This window comes from Schistocerca serialis, chromosome 12, assembly GCF_023864345.2.
Source record: "Schistocerca serialis cubense isolate TAMUIC-IGC-003099 chromosome 12, iqSchSeri2.2, whole genome shotgun sequence".
In the NCBI taxonomy this organism is placed as follows: Eukaryota; Metazoa; Arthropoda; class Insecta; order Orthoptera; family Acrididae; genus Schistocerca; species Schistocerca serialis.
Window position 1 is genome coordinate 59,327,921 of NC_064649.1, and position 8,001 is coordinate 59,335,921.

Sequence of the window (8,001 nt, forward strand, 5' to 3'; positions counted from 1 at the left end):
CCCCTTTCTATAGTGGACTTTTAAGCATTCCTTCTGCCTTTAGTCTCTCAAATTTTCTGACTTTGTTTCCATTGCTGCTGATTTTAAATTTCGTTTTTTTCCTGTTTTCTACGTCACGGGCTGGGCGCTAATGACCATAGAAGTTTTGCGCCCTAAAACCACAAAAAAAAAAAAAAAAAAAACTCTTCAGTTTCCCAAAATTGTGGTGTCAGTGTTGTTTACCCTTCGTTATTTAGTCTGGTATGAGGTACGTTCACTAGCACAGTGGCTGTTTGCTCAAAAATAGGCAGTCTAGCAGTATATCGTCACTGGCCTTCAAAAATGAATAGGAATTATAGAGGAGAGAGATGAGAATTCTCGGTGCATATTATGCAGTCGCCTAAACTACAGTTACTGCAAATGTGGTATGAAACGTCGTTAAAATAACACTCACGAAGAATTTTGAGATTTAGTTAACAATAAGAGAGGAAAAAGTTAAAACGATCGACGGTCTGGATTCATTGTCTTGTACAGCAAGAAGGACCTTCTGGTGAATCTGTAGGCACGGAGTACGTGACGAAATTGGTGATACGAATATTAAAATTTCTGAAGTCACGTGCGTAGTCCCACTGTCAGTTGCATCAGTTTTCGATGGAACTGAACGGAGGGTATGCACACTTCGTATATTACAAAAAAGTACGTTGGTTAAGTCAATGGGCGTGTCTGGAACGGTTTTCCAATTTAAAACTAGCTGTTCTTGAATTCATGAAGAGAGAAGAGGTGCAAGGAACGAACATAAGAACACGACCGGTTTCGGTGCTTGTGCCCATCCTCAAGTGTTTATACATTCATGTACGTGTTTATATTGCTGGAGGTCACTGAATACAAAGAAAATTATTTTCTGATGAATAAACGGAGACAAGCGGAATAATTGTTAAGTGGCAAGGCAGTATCTGTCGAAAATTTATTAGTACTCACATAAAGATGAATCATACTTAATGTAATTACGCTGACGTGATTCGTTTTTTCCACTCAGTTGCACCCACATTATGTCACTGCAAGGTGGGAAACTACATGTTTCTGACTTGATAGGAGCGCACAAAGTCCAGTTCCCTAAGCTCACTTACGTTAAAGAAAAGTGAGGTTTGATGAACGTGGCCTGAAAAAATTGCAAGGATAGTTTCCTGCCAGTCAGCCTTACAGTTATTTTCGAGATGTTTTCGAGACCGTTTGCCGTTTCAGTTGAAAGTGTCCCTGTGCATGTCGAGATGTAACTGACTGAACTGTAAGGTAGTTCCTATTTTAGAGACAAATCCTTTAACATTGAAATTATTCATGAGGTTGTGGCGAAACAAGAGTTATATCGTTGTGAGAGATACAGAGGCTGAAATCAGTTGTGTTATGGCTCAGTCTAGAAGTCACATGCTCCACATGGATGGCGGGCAGTATCTGGGGCTTCACACTAGTTATTGCCCGCCATCCATATGGAGCGCGTGTTGACCTCACCGCGGACTTCTAGACCGAGCCACACACAACTGATTTCAGCAAAGTGTACGGGCCTGAAGATGGCGTTGACGCAACGCCGAAACTAGTAGCGAAGTAAATAAAAAATCTTAAGTACAACTGGAGGAATTTCATTTTTAATAAAAAGAGATATTAATCTGTTCGCCTCAGTCAAACGCTTGTGTACACTGTGCCTATGATGATTTTTAACAGCCAGGTAGCTACCAAATGCGCTTTAGGTGGTAGTAGGAAGTGAACTCTCGAGGACTCTAAATCATCCTAGATTGTTTAGTTTTCATGGAAGTAGCTGTCTGCTCACCACCCGCGATGTTAACAAAACCGCGTGGCAAGTGGCGAGATTATTGACCACTTTCAAGGCGAGCAATTAACTTTGATAATTAGAAGTCTGGGCCATAGACCATTTGGAACTTCCTATAGAGTTCACCTCTGAACTGTTAATAGTGCTGCTTCCGATAGGACCACAGTAAATAGCATCACGAATATTATTGTATTTTGTGCATGTGAAAAAAATAGTTCAAATGGCTCTGAGCACTATGGGACATAACGGCTGAGGTCAACAGTCCGCTAGAACTTAGAACTACTTAAACCTAACTAACCTAAGAACATCACACACATCCATGCCCGAGGCAGGATTCGAACCTGCGACCGTAGCAGTCGCGCGGTTCCGGACTGCGTGCCTAGAACCGCTAGACCACAGCGGCCGACATTAGAGAAGTATATATATTCTTTCTTCTTATGTATATTTTTGAACCTTAATTGTATACACAACTATGTGCTTTTTGTTTTCTTCCCCACAATCGATTTAACACAAAAATGATTGTTGTACTTGGGACTTATCGGCTTACCGGGCGAGGTGGCGCAGTGGTTAGCACACTGGACTCGCATTCGGGAGGACGACGGTTCAATCCCGTCTCCAGCCATCCTGATATAGGTTTTCCGTGATTTCCCTAAATCGTTTCAGGCAAATGCCGGGATGGTTCCTTTGAAAGGGCACGGCCGATTTCGTTCCCCATCCTTCCCTAACCCGAGCTTGCGCTCCGTCTCTAATGACCTCGTTGTCGACGGGACGTTAAACAACACTAACCTAACCTTATCGGCTTATGATTTTAACGCCACTACGGAATCTGGATCATCCAAAACTTTGTAATCCTACTGCTTTTCGGATTAAAACAATGCAAAATACTGTCATTGACTCTTCTATCCTTATAGGTTCAGCAGCTGCTGAGTTCTCTCTCATATACTATATAACAATGAACCCAACCGAGTTACCCAATCATTTTAAGTGACTGCAATTCCCAATGGAAGTTCCGGCGGCAACGATGCTGAATGTGAGGGACAGGGGGTAAGAAGTCAGAGAAGGTGAAGGAGATGGATAGAGAGAGGCAGGAGGAGGAGGAGGCGGAGAGAGAGATGAGAGAGGGAGAGGAGAAAATGAACTAGGAGGAGGAGGAGCTTGGGACGGGGGCCATGGGCGAGGCGAGGGAAGGGGAGGAAAGTCTTCTATAATCAATATCGATCCATATTTTACAACTGCGAAGAGCAGCCGGGTTCGCTGAAGCACCAAGAAGACATAGTCGGATTACAATGTATTTGTGACTTCGTCCATTTAAACACCATCGGTGTGTATGTAATGAATTAGAGTTGCGATTCTCTCTGACAGGTACAACAGGCAACAGAGTGCATTAGGGTTGTTCGTGTTTAATATTGTCACCGGTCCTGATGGGGTATACGGGACTCGTGAACAGCGTTAGATGTCGAGTGGTCACTATGAAGGAAACGGAGATACCAGGCACGCATGAGAGACAGCGTTATGAGCACCTGACAGTTTGAAAGACGCCTCATTTTGGGTCTCCATTTGGCTGGCTGGTCCAACTGCACTGAATTCGGATTTGGAGATCGTTCTGATGTGATACATCCCCGATGTTAGACTCCTGGCGGTGTAGAGTACAGGCATGTTCGGCGTCAAGGTTCCCGGCGGTCACGTCTGACAACCACGAGGGAGGCTTGTTGAATTCCGCACCGGGCACATCGACACGCCTTCATATCTGCGCCTGCCATCCAAGAACAAGTAATGGACTGCCTGCAACTTTGTGTCATCCCGAACCGTTGGCAAGACACTAGCTCCAGCAAGACTAAAAAATTACCGTCCATTGCGTAGGCTTGTCGTTCATAGGACAACACACACAGCTGCCTTTCGGCTGGTGCTGTGACCGGGAAGCGGGTACTGTAGATGAATGGCTTCGCTTTGTATTCAGAGACGCATTGCGGAGGTTCAGTACCGCAAATGACTATCGCCAGCGGGTATGGTGGAGACGGTCTGAGTGGCCGAGCGGTTCTAGGCGTTTCAGTCCGGAACCGCGCTGCTGCTACGGTCGCAGTTTCGAATCCTGCCTCTGGCATGGATGTGTGTGATGTCCTTAGGTGTGTTAGGTTTAAGTAGTTCGATGTTCTATGGGACTGATGACTTTAGATGTTAAGTCAAATAGTGCTCATAGCCATTTGAACCATTTTTGAGTATGGTGGAGATCTCGGGAGTGGTCCCATTCTTCGAATGTTTCGAAGAGGCACAGCGGTGTTACTCCGGGCAGCCATTGTTGTGACTTCAGGTCTCAGATGGTAGCGAATGAGGGGCCTCTGACGGCACGACGATACGTTACGTACATCTTGCGTCCTCGCGTGAAAGTATCGTGATGCTATCTTTCAACACGACAGTACCTGTCCACAAAAGGCACATGTCTCTGTGAATTGCCTGCGTTGTATTGAGTTGCTTCCGTGCCCAACAGTATCTTCTGATCTGCCCCCAATAGAACACGTGTGTGACCAGATCAGATGTCAACTCCATCCCATCCAGGATATTAAAGGGTAGGTGCAGAAGTTTTGGGCCAGCTTGTCTCTGAAGAGCGGAGGACGGCATTATGACAGCTATCAGAATTGGAGCAGTGCTTGCATCCAAACCAGAGCGCCACGATGATGACGGGGCTCATTGTGCAAAGCTGTCTGGAAATTTGACTCGATGTTGTAATCACTCATACAATACGGCATACCTTCTCAGCCACTGAAGTATCATTTCGTTTCCTCCTCCCCTGTGGGTGCTTCACCTTTTTTGCCAGGCAGTGTAATTTTCAACCATTTCTAACGTTTTCTTCCTAACACCCCCCCCACAACATGATGAAAAGAAGAAAAACTATCCCTGAGTACATTTTCGCTATTCGTGCAGTAAAACTTCAGTAACTGGTATATCGTTTTAATTTACTACTTATTTACTGTTATCTCAAATCGATAGTCTTTTGAAGCTATTGCCAACAAATGCAACTTCATGCCCTTGCAAAATTCGACCATTGTACGACACGTAGTTCAGGACGTAGCCCACGAGAAAGACAGGCGACGGCGCGAACGTCACAGCAGGTCTTAACGAGTGCCAGCAGCCTTCTCCGGCAGGGAGCGAGTAACTTTTGGCGACGAGTTCAATAATTCCTAACTTCGTGTTTAAACGCATGCAAGTCCTCGATAGCACATGAAAGAATTGAGTTATTTGGCGGGCACCTTTTGAATTAAGTATTAATTTATCGTGGGCCCTGTGCGGTGCCGAACGTTCGCGAACTGTGGCGGACAAGCCGACCAACGTGAAGTCGCTAGTTCGTTGCATGGCCCCTATATCTCGCTGGCCCCAGTTCAGGAAACATCATATCTTGAATGTTGAGGTGCGTGAACATCTAATCCGAATGTCTTACAATGCTGAGTATGGCTATCCGGCCAGACGGAGGCCCACGGTGCGGCCTGTTCAAAAACTTTCGGGTGCTGATACCGCTATCCCGTACGATTACGCGGCTTCTTTGGGCCTTGCGCAGTGGTAACAACTGCTGCTGTTTACGCTCTTTAGATGCCCTACGCGGTTTGGTGAAACCACTAAACGCGAACAACACTAACGCAGTTTGTTGGCTGGTCTACTTGTCACAGGTAATGTCAACTGTAATTGATTACATACTCGCCAGTCCTGTGCACTTGGGTGAAGTTACACCGACATCCGGCCACGTCATGTACTTCCCTTTTTTACTGGTAGTGTACTTGCGAAGGATGTTGCAAGTCGCTTAGTGCCCTCATTCTGAAATCCTGGATGAATATAGTCTGGGTAATTCGCACGCCGTGAGTTAAGAGGCTCTAAGACACACACACAACTTCTAATTCTAGTATCTGTCTCGTTGTCTTAATCCTCTAATGTAAGATAGCAGTTGTTAATGAGGAAACAATGACAGCACTTCTGAATCCCATAATGTATCCTTGATGGTTAGCATGATAGGAGCTACAGCGCATGGGTATGTACGAAGAATTCTGTCGCAGAAGATAGTGAATGGAGTACGAGAGAAAATCCCTAATACTGGGGCCCCACTGCAGACTTCTTAACGAAAATCCGTGGATGCGAATTAAGTTTACAGAGGTGGGAAAATACTTCTTAGGTAATAGAACCGAGTATGTTGTCCTCGACGGAGAGTGTTCATCAGACACAAGATAACGTCAGGAGTGCGCAAGGGAAGTGTGGCTGGACTGCTGCTACTCTCTGTATACATAGATGTACTGACGGTGGGCAGCAATTAGCGGCTGTTTGCTGATGACGCTGCGGTGTATGGGACTGTGTTGTCGCCAAGTGACTGTGCGAGGATACAAGATGACTTCGACAGAATTTTCATCGTTGTGCTCCAAATGTAGAGAAACGTAAGTTAATGCAGATGATTAGGAAAACAATCCTCTAACGTTCGAACACAGTCACCCTACAGTCTGGAACCGTGCGATCGCTACGGTCGCAGGTTCGAATCCTGCCTCGGGCATGGATGTGTGTGATGTCCTTAGGCTACTTAGGTTTAGGTAGTTCTAGGTTCTAGAGGACTGATGACCTCAGAAGTTAAGTCCCATAGTGCTCAGAGCCATTTGAACCATTTGAACAGAGTCACCATGGGAGGCCACGACGCTGAGGTCACAAATTTACTTCAAACTTTGTACGCCTTTAGTAGGCCATTAAAACGTCATAATGTGCAAATACTAAGGTGCATTTCTCTGGAAATTATAAAGAAATCGCGCATACATAGGAAAAGAAATCCACTACCGTACAGCTACACTATTGATGACAAACAGCTGGAGACAGCGTCTGTCGTAAAATATCTGGGCGTAACTATCCAGACCGACCTTAAGTGGAATGACCATATAAAACAGATACTGGGAAAAGCAGACACCAGACTCAGATTCACCGGAAGAATCTTATGGGAATGTGACACATCCACGAAAGTAGTAGCTTATAAGGCGGTTGTTCGCGCGATTATTGAGTGTTGTTCACCTGTCTTCCCATTTTGAGATGGATAATGCACCCTAATCAGCGAATTGCTGTTGAGTGGGAGGGCCGGACCACATAAGCAACATTCACAGTTTATAACAGCAACACTTTTATTAACATCTCTTTGGCCAACTAAAATTTTATTTTTAAGCTTCAAAAAATGGCTCTGAGCACTATGGGACTTAACATCTATGGTCATCAGTCCCCTAGAACTTAGAACTACTTAAACCTAACTAACCTAAGGACATCACACAACACCCAGTCATCACGAGGCAGGGAAAATCCCTGACAACGCCGGGAATCGAACCCGGGAACACGGGCGCGGGAAGCGAGAACGCTACCGCACGACCACGAGCTGCGCACTTTTAAACTTCAAAATCCTTAAAAGCACGGGCAACAGCTCTATTCAAACAACGACATTAATCTTCAACCAAGCATTAAGTGACTTGCGAGTTAGCCGCGCGGTATTAGCCGAGCGGTCTTCGGCGCTGCAGTCATGAACTGTTCGGCTGGGCCCGGCGGGGGTTCGAGTCCTCCCTCGGTCATGGGTGTGTGTGTTTGTCCTTAGGATAATTTAGGTTACGTAGTGTGTAAGCTTAGGGACTGATGACCTTAGCAGTTAAGTCCCATAAGATTTCACACACATTTTTTGACTTGCAAGTTAATTAAATTCTATACACAGTAAAGCTCCCATAAGGAGACCACAAAAATGAGATAAACTTTACCCAATAATGGATATCACAAACTTTTTAACACAAAATAAAACACAAACAGCTACGCCACTTCGTGACATTTTCAACGCCGGCCGGAGTGACCGAGCGGTTCTAGGCCCTTCAGTTCGGAACCGCGCTGCTGCTACGGTCGCAGATTCGAATCCTGTTTCGGGCATGGATGTGTGTGATGTCCTTAGGTTAGTTAGGTTTAAGTAGTTCTAAGTTCTAGGCGACTGATGACCTCAGAAGTCAAGTCGCATAGTGCTCAGAGGCATTTGAACCATTTTGAACCAGTCACTGTATACTAACTTGCCTACCAGTTGTAAAATAAGCTTTATTAATCCGATGACCACTTTTACAAGGGCGTCTGACTTGTCTGGGTATTGCAATTTAAGGACAACGAAGGTAATGTAATTCACATATACAGACTGTTCGATACTTACAGATGTATAGTTTGACAAA

General features: G+C 45.2%; 1 non-coding gene across 1 annotated transcript; it reads left to right on the plus strand.

Moving 5' to 3' along the window:
• The first annotated feature begins 2,350 nt into the window (after window positions 1-2,350).
• On the plus strand, window positions 2,351-2,423 carry Trnaa-cgc (transfer RNA alanine (anticodon CGC)). Its single transcript has one exon. It is a non-coding gene; the product is annotated as a tRNA-Ala (tRNA).
• The last annotated feature ends 5,578 nt before the right edge of the window (window positions 2,424-8,001 follow it).